Raw genomic sequence first — 21103 nt, forward strand, 5'->3', positions numbered from 1 at the left:
GGTGACTCAAACTCACACCTCCTTTTTGCTTTTTTAGTGACTCAAACTCAAGCCTTAAAGTCGGAGGTAGTGAATACCTTCACTTGAACAACTCACTGTTATGACTTTTATGCCAATTTTCTCGCTTAGAAAGAAACAACTTCAAAATGAGATTAAGGGGTATGTTCGGTAAATGTTTTTCATGAAAAATATTTTTCAGAAAAATAAATTGATTTCTTATTAATCTTTTGGGTTTGGAACGTTAGTAAAAAATATTATCATAAAAGAATTCGTATATAATCTTAGACAAGTTCCTAATTTTTAAGAAACTTATTTTTCTAGAAAACATGTTTTCAAAAATTTTAACCAACCTAATATAAAAAAATTAGACATGCCGAATTAACACGCCCTAAGTGGTTGATGGAATTCCTTTCCATAAAATTATTTGTGATCTAGGCCAAATGTACAAATTAAGTACATAATTATTTTGAAAAATAGCAAAAGGATTAAACTAAATATTTTATTTTTTCAAGAAAAAGAGTGTATTACTTCCTCCGTTTCATAATAAGTCTCATCGTAACCAAAAATACGGATATTAAGAAATCAATAATGTAATGTGAAGTTTACTAAATTACTTCTATATAATAAAAATAAATTATTTTTTGCGTGCACAAATATTAATCCTTTTGACATTAGGAATCTAACAATATCAAGATTATGAAACTTTTACAATCATTAATTAGATGTTGTTTTAAAGTATCAATTTTTATATAAGAATAGAGTTAGAGAAAATTAGTCAAATTATATCTTGATTGCTTAAAATAATACTTATTATGGGACCCAAAGAAGCAAAAGCATTTTTGTTTTATCTTTTTGACTTAAGTAGCAAGGGTAGGTGGTGAGGGGTTGGGGGTGGGGGTGGGGGTGGGGGTGGGGGAATTAATGATGTCTGAAGGGATTCAGGTAAGTACAGAGGCAGGCATGGGGAAACAGCTCCCGCGCTGTTTACGCGCGCCCTCATCCAGATGAGGACCCATTTCTCTGAATCTGAGAAGACGTGTCTCCTTTATTTTTGCTGTCTTTTGTTTTAGTCACTTTGATTAAGATTAATCTCCTGTTTGGTCTACGGCAACTTATTTTGAAAAGTGTTCTTTTAAAGTATTTTCCGAAAGAATATTTTTTATAAGAAAGAATTTGTGTTTGGTTAATTTATTTATAAATATGCTTTTGACTATTTTTAATAAGTATATTGTGTTTAGTTAATCTTCTTAAAAAAGTATTTTTAAGTGTTAAATTATAAAAAATGACAAATATAAATGAACGTTTATTATCAAGATTGTTTTACAGAAAGAAATTATTTTAAATAATACTATACGATAGAAGACTTCAATTAAGTTTTTACTTTTATTTTATTAAAATTTAACAGTACATATTAAAATTTTCAATTAATATAATATATAGACAAATAAAAAATAAATATTAAATATCGATATAATATCAACCCGATGATTTAAATATACTAAAAAACTACAACCAAAACAAAATTCAAAATCATTTCACAAATTAAAATTCAACACAAAGAATTATTAAGTAGAAATTAATAGATTAATAAGGGATATACTTGGTAAATATGTATTTATGGTAGGGATATTTTTGTCTTGAAAAAAATAAATTTTTGCTTCTGCTTCTCTCCAACCGCAGAAAAACTGCTTCTGCTTCTGCTTCTACTTAAAAGCAATTTTACTAATTGGTCAAACACCTCAAATATCCAAAAAAAAAAAAAATGCTTTTTCTAAAAATAAAAAATAAAAAGCGTTTTTGACCTCAAAACTGTTAGGCCAAACAGGCTCTAATACTCTCTCCGTCAACCTTTAGTTGTTCACTTTGATTTTGCACGTCCTTTAAGAATTAATAAATGGATTGTATACTTTATTATAAGTGCTCATATTAATTGGTGCATACAAGTAAAAGTGAAAGTTTATCTTTAGATAATAAACAAGTAAAAGTGAACGGAGGAGTAGTATAGTTTCTTTGATTCAAATTTATGAAATACTCCCTTTGTCCTAATTTTGTGGAACCCATTCCTTCTTTAATTTATTCCGAAAAGAATGTCAACTTTTTTATGATTAGAATAACTTAACTTTAAACTTCTTATTAACCTTAATGAAATGATTTATAGCCACATAAATGTATAAGATTTATTTTAGACCATAAATTTCAAAAGTCTTCTGTTCTCTCCTAAACTTTAATTTGTGACAAGTCAAACAATGCCACGTAAATTAAGACCAATGGAGTAATATGTTTTAAAATTTGAAAACATGTGACTTTACATTTTTCATTTATCCTTAATGAGAAATGTTTATAACTACACATATTTTATGGCATATTTAAGTCATAAGTTTTAAAAGTCTGATTGTCACACCAATACTATAACATTTTAAGATCATTTATTCTTTTTTTTTTCTTTCTTTTCAGTTAAGATCATTTATTCGAAACGACTTATTTTTGTATAAAACTCCACACTTCTTTTTGTATAAAATTCCATACTAATTTAAATATGTTACATTAATTGAAGCAGGTGGAGTAAATGCTTAATTGTAACTTTTACATTTGATCTCTAATGGTACTTTTCTTATAGGAATATCAGCATGACATGTTAATACCATATACCATAAGATGCAAGTAGTATTTTTATATTTAGAGGCGAAGACAAGATTTGAAGTTTAACGAGTTCCTGAATATAAATATATGTCTAAATAAAAATTATTGAATTCATATGAAATCGTACTTAATATTATAGCTGGGCCACAACTTATATTATTGTCAACGTTTATCTAATCAAATGTTTTTTTTTCCTTGGCTTTGTGGCTGATCAGTACCTGACTCTCAAGTTAAAAGTAGATATCAATTTATAATCTATAATCGAGCTGGCAGAACAGGTTTAGTTCTTGATAGCTTCTTATAAAGGAAACAAGGCAACGAGGATTAAGGGAAAAGTCATCAGGTGGTTTCCTTTGTACTCATTGAATTAAATAAACCTTAATTTACTAATTGTATTGCTTATTCCTTTATCATAAAAAAGCAATTCCTATGTGTTGCACTGCGAAAGCGTTTCTATTATTAATTTCAAAAAATAAGTACTTCTTGTCAGCCAAATATTAATTTTAATTTGTATGGAGATGACATTGATTAGACAGACTGTTATACAATAAAAAAATAGAATAATAAAGAAGTGGTAGCTAGATATCATGATTGGTTTCGTAATATTTACTTAATTAAAGTGTAAATGGATTTTAATATTCCATACAGGTTGCAAATCGAGGAGAAAAAGGTCACCTTGTCCTTCGTTGAATGCCTTTGTCATCGATTCGCTTGCAGATACATTTCGTTTAGACAGCCTACGTTGCCTAAAAGCGAAGATTATGTATCTTTTTTAAGGTAATTAAAAGATTAAGAAACTTTTAACATGATTGAGTCAACGTAAACCTATTAATTATGGGTAAATTACAAATAAGAGTATTTTTTTCAAGTCTTAAATTATTGTCATTTGGAAAGTAGCAGTAACTTCATGGTGGATTATGAGATGGAAAGAGACGTTTATTATAGATTTGTTTGATAGAATGACCCTCTGCCTCAGAAATTATAGAGTAAACTAGCCTACTCATAAAAACTTTTCAAACTTTTATGAGAAAAAGGGACAACCATCCAAACTTTTCTTGAGTGATACTCCTTAGTATCAATTTAATATTTTTATTTTTAATCTGTTTTTATATATTTCACACTGTGAGACAAAATATAACAGTTGTGCAGATCAGTTCGCAAAGTTGAGAAGAAAGCAAAATCGAGACTTTGTGATATTACATCATCCGCCACCTTCCATGCATCAATTGATTCTCACGGACATAGCTCACGTAGGATATGCTAAGGAGCCGTTTGGACATGATTTGAAATTATGAGATGAAATCATGATTTAAAATCATGTTTGGATATGCAATTTGAATTTATTAAGTTTTTTTATTTTTTATAGACATAAAACCCCACAAATTGTGAAAACTATCAAAATATTCTCAATTCTTATACAATTTTACCAAATGAGCAAGTCATAGTTCATAACAAAATTAATACGCTACTAGAAGACCTTTATAAAAAATACAACATCAATTGATCAAACTTTAGTTCAATAAAAAAAAAAAAAAACTTGAATAGTAATGTAACTACTTTTTAATATAATCCTCCAACATGGTAGACATAAATAAAGGTTGGTAAATGGTTGGTGAGAGTAATTGTTAATAATATCTACTAACTTATGGGTCTTTTTATTCTATATAATATAAACTTATTGATTAAGTTTTATATTAAATTTTTGTGAAACCATGGGTTGAAACATCAAATCATGCCATTTTGGATGATTTGGAATTTCAAACCATAGTTTGAAACCATGAGATGAAATGCATGTCCAAACGCTGATTTCAAACCATGGCTTCAAATCGCATGTCCAAATGCCTACTAGGTATCCAAAGCATGTAACGTAACGTAGAATAGCTCAAAAATGTGAAACTGTACGATTTGTATAAAAACACACACACACAATAGTGAAATCTCATTTTTTTTTTTTAAATGTATGAAGATAATGCTATTAAATTAATCTTTATTTTATGTCTTTTTATCTAACATATAAATTTTCACTCAATAGAACTTTAATTATTTATCCTGACTGGCAATATTACAATGATTATGCTGTCAAGTGGGCCGACCTGGCTTGGACCCGGCTCGGTAAACCCTGCGCACCACCAGCCCGGCACGGACCTGGCTAAGAAGGGTAAGGGGTTGGGCTAGGTGGGATTTATTAGGCGGTTAGGCCGGATAAGGTGGACAGCCCTGCCCATCAGTGAGCCCGGGTGATGACCCACAGGAGCTCGGGCCCGGCCCGGCCCAGCGCACATCTAATTAAAAAAAAACATTTACTTGATGCGCCAGTTTTAGAAAATCATGTACGTAAATGGCACAATTTTTACAGTTCTTCAAGAATAGCAAGTTTTATAAGATTTTTAACATATTTAAGAAAGTACAACATTTATTACTAATAATAAATATTTTAAAAATATTGTATCCCAATAAATTAGGAGTCTCTTTTTACGATGCACTTTAATTTTCTTTAAAATTGTATTTTAAAGCTAGACAATCTTTTTTTCTCAACAAATGTACCTTTAATATATTTTCAGTATATATTAGATTGTGATAGTTTAATATAAAAGTAAATATTCCATTAGCATGTCATATATACTGCGGATACGTAGATTATACCAAATATAATACTCCCTCCGTTTCAATTTACGTGAACTTATTTCCTTATTAGTCTGTGCCAAAAAGAATGGCCTCTTTCTATATTTGGAAACAATTTGCCTTTATGCAATGATTTATAGCCACACAATAAATATGTGACTCATTTAACATCACAAGTTTAGAAGTCTTCTCATATTTCTTAAACTCTGTGTCCAGTTAAATGGACATATCAACAGCTACATAAATAATTTAAAATAAAACTTAAAATTTAAATCGATAACATCGCAAATTCAAAACATACAAACTTGAACGGCTAAATATTGCAAATCGAAAGTTCAAAACATACAAATTAAACGGCTAACATCGATGGACAAATTTAAAGAAGAGATAAACTTCAAAGTTCAAGACAAATTTAAAGAAGAGATAAACTTCAAAGTTCAAGACAAATTTAAAGAAGAGATAAACTTCAAAGTTCAAGACAAATTTAAAGAAGAGATAAACTTCAAAGTTCAACTTCGTGTCTTTTCACCAAGTGTCTACGCAACACACCAGTACCCCCCTAATACCCGACGCTCCTGACTTATGGAGATATATGTCACCACAATGTTGACATTTAAAATGTTTCCCATCTACTCGTTCAAAATGCATCCATACCGCACTTGAAGTTGATCTTCGAAATCGAGGAGAAGGTGGAGGTGGAGGATTATCCATGGAAGTTGAAAGTAGAAATGTACACTAGTTGAATAACAAATTTAGATAAAGAGAGAATTGTGTGAAAATAAATAAGAATGGAGGGGTATTATAGTTTGGAAATATGGTGAAAGTGTAGTTTATTCATAAATTTAGGTGTTCAAATAAAATTGGCAATGACTAGTTTTTTAAATTTACAACGGCTAGCTTTTTGAATTAGATAACGACTATTTTTTTTAGTTTAGCAATTTATCATTAGATACGAATGTTAATTTTATTATTATTAATAAATGTAAATGTCTATTTTAGTATTAGAATTTTTAAAAAAACCCCGGCCGAGCCCGACTAGCCTGCGGTGTGCCCCTATCCTGGTAGGGGCTGGGTCACACACTCTTTTCCCTCTCCAAGCCCGATCCCTTAACTATGGCCCTGCCTGGAACCGGCCCCGGTGTGACTCACGTTTAAATGGCCCGGCACCACTTGACAGACTTATTTACACCTCAAATAAATGTTTAACGTAGTACTGGCTTATTTGGCTTGGATAGTTTACAAAAAGATATCGTTCCAAAATGTTTCAAGTCTGAACACGATTTTAAACTACTTTGCACCGGAGAATGTTGAATCAGAAGCAAATTCAATGTCTCTTTCTAATATATACCCTCTGTTTTGTATTGTTCATAGGAGTATATCATATTATGACAAATTCCACATGGTCATTGTTTTTGAAGTAATTGAAATCATTTGGTTCTGATTAAATCATAATGTACTGATGGAGATAACAAAAGTAGGATCGTACAGAACATTCTTTTGGTCCTTCATGTGGTATGGCTTTTGATTTATCCCCAAAAGATTGTGGTAGAATGATGGTTTCAAATTTGAGAAATGAAGTTTTCTTTGACAGAAAGCACTTTATTCTTCATAATGGGATTTCTTGGCGGGAATTTGAATTACTCTGCTCGGGTAAAGAACACCATAAAAAAGATTGTTCGTGTAATTTCATATGCTTTTGAGATAACATTTTCCTTGAAAAAGAAATTCATTTCACGTACCTTTAATAAGAGTCAAGAAAATCTATATATAATATAAAGTTAGGCATACATAAGGTGATGCAACACCTTTTTATGGCCCAGAATCACATTTATCTTTTTTCTCCTTTTTTGGGTCTTTTCTCTATTTTTTCCTCATTTATGTGCTATGTAATAAATAAATAATAATAATAATAATAAAAAAAAAAACTCAAGCCACTCCTTAACTCTCTTAATTATCTTAAATGTGCCATGTTACAAGACTAAAAATTTATTTCTGTAACTCTCTCACGTTGCACACACGATTCATCCATCCAATTCAAGATAATTATTGCTCTTAAATAACCCATAAATGAGCCCTTTAAAATTTCAGTTTTAAACCTCTGGTTACCTAACATTATTACCTATTTTTAAGACATTCATTATCTATCACAATAGTTACAGACATAGCACCCAAAAGTAAAATTATTTATCCACCGTACGTGTAACCAGTCGTATTTGTCATTTCACTAGACACCGGGTGATTAGTTCCATTCAATATATTGTTTCTGTTTTGTTTTTTACTTTTATAAATTTTTAATAATATTATATTGTTGCTTTTGATACATGATTGTAATTTATTGCAAACCGAAAATAAGTGACTAATGGGACTATATGTGGCATGTGGGTGCAATTTTACCTACTTTGTTTGATAAGGTGATGATATGTTGTTGTTGTTGACGGATTAATATGATTTTCTATCTATGTTATTCTCTTCTTCTGCCTACTTTGATCTCCAATGTAAATGACCTTTTTTAATCGAAAGTAGGTTTTCCCAAGTACTAGAGTTTTGAGTGTCAATTGTGGATTTAAAAAAAAAATATATAATTTATCTTCTAATTCCTCTATCTTGTAGTTTTATAGATAATATAATCATGCTTGTGTTGCTTAGCTATTAGCTGCTAAAATTACAAAATATATCAACAATAGTAAGTGAAGATGTTATTTTAGAATAAATTTTACCAAATAATTTAATATAATTTCAATGAAAAGGAATTAGTGAATGCTAAATATCTCAATTTTTCATAAAAGAATACTCAATGAAATCGAAATTTAAAAGTTTCGTTGTATTTTGAATCTCTTCCCATATTATCTATGTCCTGTGTTGAATTCCTAGGATTTTTTTTAAAAGAAATTAGCAGTATACGATATTTTAGTATTGGTTTCATGATTTTGAGGACAAAAAAAGAGTAGCTTTAGAGTGAAGTAGTTGCTATAAAGAGTGTGATGTTCCGGAGAGACAAAAGAAGAAAGGGTAGATATTCTTTCATAAAATAAATTGGATGGAAGCAAGAAAGAAAGAGAAGGAAAAAAAATGAAAAGGAATAACAAGAAAAAAATAAGGCAGAAATGGACAAAAAAAATCCGTTCGCAAGTTTTTTCCCTTTTCTTATTAGTTTTGTAGTAGAGGTTGCCATTGATGCATTTTTTTAAGATCTTTCAAAAATAAAGATTTATAATGTAACTCTTAAAAGGTAGAGAACAGCAGTTAGATAAACACTTAATATAAGTAAATGAAAACTATGTTTAAATGTTATAAAACATATCAACATTAAAGAGATTAATTCTTTTGAAGTTTATCGCTTTCTTTCATGATTATTATATAAAATTCAAGTATTTCTGAATGATTAAGAATCCGCGCCTGGTAAAAAATTAAAGAAAGAAATAAAAGTAAGTAACAATAATAAAATAGCTTGGAACTTAAATCTAATCAATTTGAATTTGAGGACTAAAAAAGATTTAGACGTTTTTAATATTCGGCCTTTAAGAAGTTATTTTAAGATTTTTATAATCACACGAAACACGAACCAATTCACTAGTCAGAGTAATAAACTTCGTTCATCCATTTTATATGACACATTTAATTCATAGTTTAAGATGTTAATTGAATTTATGCACTATACTAGTATTAATATTAATATAAAAACTATAAAAATAAATTTGAAACCTTAGTTTACAGAGAAGACATCGCAATTTGGAACGTCCCAAAGCGGAAAAAGTGTTATTTAGACACATAAAGTAATTCTACTACTACTACCACTACTACTACTATTATATTATTATTATTGGAGTATAATTGCTGTTATTATTATTATTATTATTATTATTATTATTATTATTATTATTATTATTATTACCAACAATGTCCTTGGGGGAAATTTTTTCTAATTAAGTTCAAATTATTCAAAAGTTTATACAGAATTTTGACCCAATTACCTTTTAACAATTAATAAATGTAACTATTATTTTAATAGTTGAAACCAAATGAAACATATCGACTATATAGGGTAACCCTATATAATAAATGAGTGAACAAACTTTTAAAAATTCTTTATAATTTTCTATTATTAAATTTAAAAAGAGATAAAGTTTAATATTGTCAGTATATGGCATTCTTAATTAATGTTCTAAAGTAACTTTCTTAAGGTATTCAAAAGGATAAAAACATATAAAAAGGAAGGAAGAGAGTAATAATTTTCTCGTCTTAGATCGAGTTTGGAACAACATCGTATCGTACAAAGAATTATACTTCTAATTAGCTAATTATAAGAATTATACTTCTAATCAGTTAATTATGTCTAAGTAAATGGTTGAGAAACTCTAATTACAAGGTAGTATGTGGAATCAAATAAAGCTGACGCAACAGTGGAAAAGGAATAATATGATGATAAGTGAAACCCATCCAGTTTGCTTACAAAAGTATAATTAAGTGAACCGCACTAATCCACGTTGCTTATAGTACAGATGCATGAATCATATAATGTACGAATTAAGCACAAATTATCTCCTTGGATTCTGCTTGTTTTTATTTGATTAATGTTACATGGACCTATCATTATCACACAAATATATTAAATCTATGCTAGCTAATTTTCTAATCTTTAACATCATAGGGTTAGTCAAACAGTAAATAATGTTCCCCAATAATGGAAAGTTAATTGAACTATTGCTGAGAGGGATTAATTAATAATAGTAATCTTCCATTGAAAATGTTCACTAATCAACATGTACGAGACAAACTTTACTTGACTTCAAAATTAGACGTGATAATGATTGGAGTTACGTTTATTTAGTTGGCTGATTGCTGCTCTTTTAGGAAAAAAATCAAGCTCTAATCCAAATGCATGCATTTAAACCTTACAATATCTATGGTGTCAAGCGGATGAGTTAGATTAATATTGACCGGATCAAAAAAGACTATATCAATATTGGATGGATCATTAACCCGTCCAAAGATTATTTGGGTTGAGATTGGTTAGATCAAGATTGGCTAAATAACGAATCATAACCAGAGGAGATCTAGGATTTAAACTTTATGGGTTCATTTCGTAAACCAGTCCATCAAATTATTGGGAAAAAATCTATTAGTATTTGGACATATATTTAGTAGATTTTCTAACACATATACATAGCCTAAACAAAAACCTATGAGTCCAGATGAACCTATAGATCATTCACCGGATACGCTCCCTAATCATAACAAAACATGTCCAACTCTTATCAAATTTTAATTTCTTTTTTATTTTATTTATAATTTTGTACCATTATCGAATATTTTATTTAGCATGGCTATACATAACATAAAAAAGAGTCTTTGGAAAAGTATTTTGACAATGTTTCTAATGGATCGATTTGGGCTATCTATATAGCCCAAATCATCTCAATTGGTAGATGAACTGAAATGGATGCACCAAAATAGTCTGAGTCAATAAATAAAAGGAAATTAACTTTAATATATAGTTGTCTGCCCAAACAATGGACGACAAATATATAATATACATATAACTAGTGTATAATAAATGAATATGATCGTATAGCTATAAATATTAACTCCAAGTTTGGTAATTAACCCATTCCAACTTTAAGGGGTTGGAAGGGCATGTTTAATTAATTTTATGTCACGCCCCGAATCATGGCCTGGGAGTAACACGGCACTTGATGTCTTACTGCATGTGACCGAGCGAACAACATGGCTTGGTGAATCAACGTGGGACATGTATTGATGAGGAATATAATATGACATGCATGGTGAGAATGAAGCATAGGTTAAGTAATCATAAGTCTGAAATTAAATGATAAATGCTAACCCAATACTGGTTATACGACTCTCAATATCTGATATGACATAACCGAACTAGTCTAGTCTATGAAACCTCTGACATGAGTCTGACTGCTAAATTGTTTATCGGGACAAGACTCCCGGCATAATTTTACTGCATAACTGATAATAAATAAATAAATAAAGATAAAACCCGCAATGAGATGGGGCTTACCAATAGCTGGTACGTGTAAAGTCCTAACAAGCTGATCCGTCGTCCTGTAAATCTACATCATGAAATGTAGGCCCCCAGGCAAATAAAAGGGGACGTCAGTACATTCAAATTGTAATGGTATGTAAAGCAACTGATTGAAATAAGCATGGCACATGAAATAACATAGCTGAAACTAAAATTGTATCTGTAAGCTGAACATGAACATGAATATAATCTGACATGAATATGTATAACACGAATAAGATATTTTAAGTCTGTAAAGATATATGCGGGAGAGCATTAGTATAACTGAACCACCGCGTAAGCACATGGCGTTTGATCTCTGCCCGATCAGTTAAGCCATCTTGTACATTACCGGGGATACAAGACATGAATGGATCCAATAACCCGCAATGGGTAAACATGAAGGAATCGTCCTAATTGGGCGGAGAAATCCTTATCCAACGCTGGTATACGTAGTTTTAGGTATTAAACCTTCTCGGTAATCTGTGCAACTCCCAAAACATGAACATAGATATAATTGGCTTAGTAGCCCATGAATTATATAAACATGATTCGTGATTGTATTATAACATGAAGATAGATATATAGGATAACTTGTATGAAAATATGGAAGCATGTAGAATTTCATGAAATATACATAAAAGTTCATATCTTGCATTTAAGAACCCATGGAATGCAAAACATGGGTTTTCATGAATTACGAATAGATTCTCAATAACCAGAATGGAATATTAAGAACACAGTAACGAATTAATCATACAAACATGGTATATCATGGTACATGTACTTAGGGTTATCACGAACATGTTTAGAACCCTAGTTTTGGTAAACTTTCGTATATTCATGGAAGAACGTGACGTGGGGAAGAACAATGATGTTCCCACAGGTGATGAAAAGTATGACCCGTATTTTAAAGTACGTCCCGTATAAATTGTACATCCAAGAAGTATGGCCCGTACAATAATGTACGGCCTGTACATTTAGGCCCTGGAATGCCAAATTTCAGTGGTTCTGTTTTCTCTCATGAGAGGTACGTCCAAAAAGTACGGCCCGTACAATTTGACGTAAGGTATATTTTTACCATTCCAAGGTAAATTTTAATGCAACCAATTCCATCTTGGTTTCTAAGTCTCGAATCATGAACGTAACTTAGTTAGGAGGTACGAGGTGTTACATTTTACCACTTCTAAAACATATTTTTTTTTTGGTGAAGTAAAGATGAGGAAAAAAGAGTGAGAAGAGAGAATGATAGTTAAAGGAAGAAAGTTCGCAGTTTGCCCTTCAAATGAGCTGTTTTTAAAGTTTTTTGGGTCTACGAGGTCATTTTTTTCACGGATTACCCTTCAAAGGCGCTGGTTTTTAATTTTTGTCCTTCGTTTAAAAGTGGCCAAAAATATTTCGAGGTTCTGGGTTCGAATACCCGCTCAGTTAAAAAAAAAATCGCAAGGCAAGGCTTCGCACTTTTTTTTTTTGGCCTTAAGGCAGAGGTTTGCCTTAAGACATTTTTTTTTACTCGGTGGAATTCTACAGAAGTTAGGCCTTTTTAAGGCCTAACTTTTGCCCAAATAGGCCTGATTTTGCAACGAAACTCTGCCTAGCGATTTTTTTTTTGACTGAGCTGGGTTCGAACTCAAAACCTCAAGGTATTTTAGGCGAAAGACAAAAATTAAAGACTAGTAATTTGAGTGGTAAAAATTAAAGGCCACCCCCAAATAAGGACATTCGTGCAAATTGAATCATAAATATTTTATGGGCGACGGACATAATTTGTGAGATATTATGATACAAAAATATGAATGTATGCTCCGCGAAAAAATTAGGGGAAAGAACACAGGTGCCTTCTAAAACCAAAATAATTACCAGCCCATACCCCCATTACTTTCTTACCCCAGAAAAAATCAAAACTATTTACAAGATGCCCCCAAATATGATAGCAAAATGGTATATAAATATACTGAGATGGTATCATGAAAGACTGCTTCATTCCTTCTCTTTAGTTATATATGATAACATCATGGTATATAAATATATTAAAATCGTATTATAGATGATCATGTTCATTTATTAAGAAAGACACATTTTTCTCGAAAAGAACCTCTATGATGCCATCGTCTAATATACATATATTGTGATAGTATCATGGAGGACTGTTTCAGTCCTTCAACGAGACACTCCTCAGGACCATGGTACCATCGTGGTGTATAAATATATTGAGATGGTATTATGGAGGACTGTTTTAGTCAATCTCTTGATCCTCCATAGTACCATCATGATATATAAATATACTGCGATGATATCATGAAGAAGGGGTTTTAGGTGAGGGGATATGTCAGGTAAATATTTCTGGCTGACTGGGGTAGAAGCGAAATTACTTTAAGAGGAACATGCGGCGGGTAAATATTTTATATTTTAGGGATATTTGATGTTATTTTTTAAAAAATTATTTGGCTTGAGAGACAAAAATTAAAGACCAGCACAAAATAGGGGCCACAACGCAAATGACCTTAATTAAAGTGGTTGAGTTGGGGATGAGGTAAGGAACTGTTTGAGGGGGCCAAAAAAGTTAGTCGAAAAGAGGTCCCTTTCTGGTTTGTAGCGCGAGAATTACGGGCGAATCCAAGTCAGAACTATAGAGTGTATACATACATACAGTCCCCAAAAGATACAAAATCCTCAGTTACTCGTCGTCAGTTTTTGTTCTCTGTTTAGTCATTCATTCATCTGTATATCTATCTTTCTGTTCAAATTCCACGTCTTCATATATTCATTCATAATAATGGACATGCCTATATCCAATATTATAAGTCTCAGTTCAATTCTGTCTCTCCCAAAAAATGATTAAAAAACAATGTGACTGATTTTTACACTAATAATGCACTTTACTTACTAAAGCGGACCGATTGTAAGTTTTATTATCAAATTAAGCTTTATAGAAAGTTAAACGTTGTCATAAATCATTTTAGCCCATTGGTGTAAAAATGTATGCCCTGTTTGACCATAGATTTTGTTTCCAAAATTTAGAATAATACTTGAAAATTATTTCACATAACTGTTTATTTATAAAATTAACTTATTATTTGAACACTAAACTTGAAATATGAGATTCGAAATTTGAGAAAAAGTTGTTGGAAAATTTTCAAATATCACTCACATAACTTCAATTTTACTTTCATGTCCAAATACAACGGTAATTTTCATTTTTTTTTTCAAATTTAAATTCAAATATCCAACTGAGTAGTATATAAATTTGAAATATATACCTAGATCTGTCTTTAATTTGTGGAGAGCTATATATACATGAAAAGTCAGTTTTGTACCCCACAGGCCACAGCCAACAGGAAAGAAACCTAATCAATCCAGCGTTTATATGTCATTCTTGTCTCTCTTCCCCAACTTTTTGCATTCCTTATATGTTCATCGTTCTTCCATCTCTTTTTTTCAATATTTAACACCAAAATTTTAGTAATGAAGACTGTCATGTATAGGACGTTGAACCAAGAGAGTAAATTAAATATTTTATGTAATGAAAAGGTAAACCAAATTTTCTTGCTACACTATTTTTTCACTGAAAAATATTCAGTGCCTATTTTCCGCTGAATCGGTGGGAAAAACCTAAATAGTAATGTTTTCACACGGAAATATTAGGAAGTTTCTCAGTGAGCGTTTCAATGAGAAACTGTTTTCGGGCACCGTGTGTTTTCCCAATGAGTTGGTTCGGTGAAAATAAGGTGAGAAAATTATGTTTTATAGCACAAATTTCTCACTAACTGTCGGTGAAAAAAACTTCTGTTTCTGGTAGTGGTAATTGGAGATCAAGTACCGAGTACTTCAGGAAACGAATTTAATTTTGTCTTAGAAAAAATGAACACAACTATTCGTGACAAGCCAAAACAGAAAAGAGAAACGTACGTGTTTTGCAAATACGTTGATGAATATTGGTTTAAGTTTAATATCGTGTCCCTTCACTAGCTTCGATTGTATGCCATATATCTGGAAAATAATTTTGGGTTTAAGCTCTGTGGGTTGGAAAATATCAGTATAAACCTATTTTTTTAGTGAGTGAATTTTACACAAAAACAAATTTGAATTAATCGGACTTCAATATAAATACCGGACACACGATAAGAAATAAAGAAAGCCACATGGAAGAAGAGGTCAGTAAATGTTGGAGCTGTCAGTCAAGGGAGGTGTTGAATAACTAAAGTGTGAGTCCAGGTTAAGCTAATGCATGTGCTCTTCTGCACATTTTGTGCCATCACTAACAGTGCTCTCTGCTAACATCCCAGAAGTGTGTTTTTTGCCTGAGTTTTAAGAGATTCATGCAACAATAAATTAAAGAGAAAAAAAGCAAAGATGTGACGCTGTTCACTTTCTTTCTATACAGTTAATCGTTGAATTATTCGTTCCATTAATTGCTGCCTGATCAAACCCTTTCTAGCCATTAACTTAACTCGGAGTTTTGAGTATTTTTGTTTTAACTAGAAACCAAATATATCATATATAGGATACATATTTTTTCTTGATCAAACCCTTTTTTCTTTTTTTTTCTTCATCTATATATATATATATATATATATATATCACAGGATACATATTTTTTTACTACAAAAGTTGCAAGCAGCAAATAATTACTTCCTTAGTCTAATAATAAGTGTCACCTTAGCCAAATTTTTTTGTCCCATATTAAGTGTCACCCTAGAAAATCAAGACATAAATTGACTAGTTTTTTTCAATTCTACCCTTAGACAATAAAGTAACATCTAAATGATGATTGAAAAAGCCACATAGTAACTTGGTATTATTGAATTCCCAATGTCAAAAGGTTTACTTCTTGTGCATGCTCTAATCAAAAGGTAAAAATAATTATTTTTATTATATAGGAGTAATTTGGTAAGCTTCACATTGCATTATTGGTTTCTTAATATGCGTATTTCTGGCTAAGCTGACACTTATTAAGGGACGGAAGGAGTTCTACCTAGGCCAATTTTCAACTAAGTAATTAATTAATTAAGGAAAAATTACTTGGTGTAGCTGGAGAATAAAAACTAAAAAAAAATTACGCCTTTGAGGTGGCGTGAACATTTCATTTCTTCAGAACGGAATCTACAAGAAACAGAGGGTAAGAATAGCCTCTGGAGTAGAGCATTTACAAGATCCATATGCTTGCTTGTGGTACTCTATAGTGAGAAATGATCTCTCTAAGCAAAAATTAGATTCCCAAAAATTTATAATTGTACAAAGATGTTCTCCCTTTGTTAATGACTAATTGATGCCATGTTTTGCCTTGTCAAGAGTGTATGGCCCTATCGCATCTTTAGGAAGGTTTTTGGACTCAAAAAATTGCCCATCTTGTTCGTCAATGCTCCACTTGGCTAGCGCGTCCGCGACTTGATTAGCTTCTCTATAATAACGTTGAATAATATGATTTGTTTGAGATAGCATCTGTTTGATATCATCTACGGAGTCTTGGAGTTGCCATGTGCTGTTCGTATTGCCCTTGAGCATATTGACAATAACCAAGGAATCACAATCAATGATTATGTTTCGAAAACCTTGAGAAATACACCATTGCGCCCCTAATTTGGCCGCACATGCTTCCGCTAAATTGCTGCTTCCCTTGCCCAGATTTTTAGCAAATGTCGAGATGAGTGTGTCATTATAATCTCTGATAATTCCTCCGGCTCCTATCGAAATCATCACTATTATGGCTATCATCCGTATTGACTTTTATCCAATCTAATGGGGGTTTGATCCACCTCACTAGGATGCACTTGATCTTGTGCGAACTAAGTCCATTCCAGCGCCACTTCCAGTGTGGGTTGTAACTAGTCTTTGAGATTATCCACATGAGATGATAAGAGACATTGTAATTTAGTTTGGGCTTAGACACTTTAGAGTTACCATACTTGTTTGAGTACCGAGCTTTTCAAATTTCCCAGCATATGACCATAGGGGCTGCTTTGGGTATTTCTCTGCGGAGTCCATTTCTTGCCTTGGTTGTCCACCATTTCAAAAAAATTGTCCTGATTGTGCCAGGTTCCCATAGTATGCCCAGTGGAGTTCCAAAAAAATTCCAAACATCTTTGGCCAAATCTCCGTCTAAGAATGTTTGCTGAATAGTCTCTGTTTTGTCCACTATACAACAACAACACCTGGAAGCAAAAACAATACCAAAGCTACTAATAATTTCATCAAGAGGAAGTTTTCTTTTTAACATTTTCCAAACTAAAAAAGACATTTTAAAAGGAATTAATTTGTGCCAATTTTTTTGGAAGACGGGGTCTTTTGGACAAGTTTGTCAATTAAACATCCATGCTGAAGAAGTAGAGAACTTGTCACTAGAACAAGGCATCGAAGCACAATAATCATCCCTGGTAGGACTCCCAATAGGAATATTAAGAATAGTTTCAGAGAGAAATTCAGGGAAATGCATGTGCTCTATGTTCCAAGCACCATCACTATCAGGTCATTCACCATCTGAGTTCTATTAATATTATCATGGTTTATAACTTGAGCAATGGATCTAGACCTATCCAGTTGTCCCACCATAGATTAGAAGAGCCTAAGTTAATCTTCCACAACATTTGCTCCTCCGCTTTGTCTTTGACCTTCAACATGCTTTGCCATTAATGAGATAGTGTCACGACCCAAACCGATGAGTCGTGACAAGTGTCTGACCTCTAGCGACCAAACACCCCTATGCTCATATCTGAATCTTACTGGACATCTAGGGCCCATACATGACTTAAACGGATCTCATAAATAGGCGACATCATGAACTCTGAACAATCTGTATATATACATAAACATGCTGAAAGAACAGTGCAAGCCAGCTGGGCTGCTACATATACTGTACACAAAAGAATAGAAGCCGACAAGACTACATCATCTGACTAATACATACAACTGTCTATAGACCTCTACTGGATAAAAGCTGTAGAAAGGACGGGATAGGGCCCTGTCATACCCATATGCATATACATCTCAAAAGGCTAGCATACCAAAAATAGACTGCAACTCCGGATCAAATGGAGTGCACTGATCACTGCTGGATAAAAGTCCCACTAAGCTGGACCACCTGTCTGTCTACTTGTACCTACGGGCATGAACGCTGCTCCCCGAGCAACGGGGAGTCAGTACAGATAATGTACTGAATATGTAAGGCATAAGAACAATATATATATACAAGAATCATGAATAAGATCTGAACTCATAAGCTGAAATGACTATCTGCATGTACTTGTATGAACTAGTATCTATATGTATCTGCATAAATCTGTGTAACTGACAATGCCACTATGGGCGCATAATATGCATGCTCATTCCTATCAATGAAGGTCATACACCTATATATATATGTGCGTATATAACGCCTGTCTCTTTCTCATATCATATCGGCCTCTCTGCGGCCATCATCATATGCATTGCTGCGGTACGTGCAACCCGATCCCTATATCATCATCATGGTGGTAATGCGTGTATAACGCATGTCTCTCTTCTTATACTCCACATATATCTAATATTCATATATATAACGCCTTCTGGTCATGGGTTAATGTACATAAATATATAATGAATGTAATACATAAGTAAACTGTATACATAAACTGGCTACATAAGACTGGACCCATGAACAGAAGGAACACTCATAAACGAGGTACATGAACATCAAGGACCGAAGTACTTCTACTGCTTCTAAGAGTAGAGTAATATGAAAGCTAGCTTACTCGCTTGTTGGCTCATATCAAAGGATTATGCCAAAGGAAAGAAAGGATAGCCTTAACATACCTCGAACTGCATCCAATCGTCCAACTTCAAATCCTTGAGCTCGTAAGTCTACGATCAAGATAACGTAGGCCTTAATAAGACTATTTACCTCGCTTACTAATCATCCTTAAATACATATAGAACTTAACGAATTATGACAATATTTCCCCTATAAGCTCGACAATATTTCCCCTATAAGCTGAACAATCCTTCAACTTCCCATTAAATCCAACATCAACCACAACAATAATAACAACACTTATATATGTATATAGAAATATACTCAAATCTATTCCCAATCATCTCTTAAAATAGCCCCAAGTTACTATCTAACCTTCACCAACTTACCACTTCCACAAATCCCCTCTCTTTGCTTTAAAAGCACTAAAATCCTTGATAAATTACTTAAATACAAGGGTAGAAATCATTTACATACCTTGAGGGGTCCAAGATTCCAAGAATCACTTCAACTCCAACTTCCTGAGCTTCACAACCTTAAAGAAACACTAGAAACAACCTTCTTCTTGACAAGCACGGGTTCACGGGGCTCAGATCTTGCCAAAACTCCACTAATAAGGTATAAAACGTTGGGAGAGAAAATATTAGGGTTTTTCTCTGACTTGGAATGGAGGAAAATGGGAAATAAAGTCGTGGGTTTCATATTTATACTTGGAAATAAAAAGCTACAGCGGTGTGGTTCGACGAGCGGGTCGACGACCGGTCGACGTGTCGACGGTCCATCGACTTGCTCCGTCGACCTGCGCCTGCAGATGCAAGGCTGCGGAACTCTGTCGACACCGCACAACGACGGTTCGTCGACCATGTGGATGACCCGTCGACGATGACTGGTGTCTGCAGATTTTCCCAGATTCAGCTCAGGTCGCGTCGATTCGATTCGCTCAACTTCTAATCCTGCAAACTAGCAGGAATACTACTGGTACCCTTGTACACGGAGCAAGACACATTCTACCTCCAAACTCGGGCTCGAGTCTCTATTCCAAAGGCATACCCGACTAGGAAACCATAGGTTCTATTATGATGAAAACGAGAGGTGTAACAGATAGGCTTGCTCTCCATTTTCTATTGACTGGATGAGCTAATCAACAATATTTAATCTTAATAAAATCATCCCAAAGAGAGTTGACGATTCTAAATCTCCACCATCTTTTCATTGCAGGTGCCTCGCTGAGATCCTTCAATCTTCTAAAGCCAATTTCATAATAACCAACTTTTGATTTAGTTATATTTAGCTGCTAAATTAATTTTGTAAATTACCATTGGTTGCTATTCCAAAATACGTAGACCTCTCTCTATTCTCCCTCACTACACAATTTAGATTTTTCATCTTCTCCAAACCCTAAAAAACTTTCTCTCTCATTCCTATTCACTATCCCAACCGCCGCCGCCCCATTGTCGGAGCTTTGGCGACGAACCATTCACTAACCCAACCACCACCGCCCCACTGCCGGAGCTCCGGCGACGAGCCACTACAACAACACCTCTCTCATCTCCCTCTCCTCCGACAAGCATCCGGAGCTCCGCGAACCACAAGCAACCACCACCTCTTGTCGCCATTGCTTCTGTCATACACGCTGCCGTTCGCCAGAGTGAATGATTTTTGAGATTAAATAGAACTCAGATCTGAACGGAAGAGTACCACCAGAGTTTTTTTTTTAAAACTGAAATACGGTGTGTATGTAGTGTATTTCGCTGGAGTGAATGATTTTTGAGATCAAATTGAACTCAGATCTGAAAGGATGAGTGCCGCCAGTGTTGTATACACAATGTATTTTATATTTCGCTGGAGAGCCGACCGATTTTTTTTAGTGTTAATACGATGTAGTTTGTATTTCGCCGGAGTTTTTGCAGACCTGTATGTAAATACAGTGTGACTTGATATTTCGCCGGAGATCCGATCAGTTTTGACTGTATTCTTCCTTTTTAAATACACTAGTCATTTTTTGAGTGTATTTTTTTTTATATATTTGACCGAAGATTTGATCATAATTCATGGCTTCTTCTCCTTCTTGTATTTCAGAATCT

Source organism: Lycium barbarum, chromosome 2 (assembly GCF_019175385.1).
Source record: "Lycium barbarum isolate Lr01 chromosome 2, ASM1917538v2, whole genome shotgun sequence".
In the NCBI taxonomy this organism is placed as follows: Eukaryota; Viridiplantae; Streptophyta; class Magnoliopsida; order Solanales; family Solanaceae; genus Lycium; species Lycium barbarum.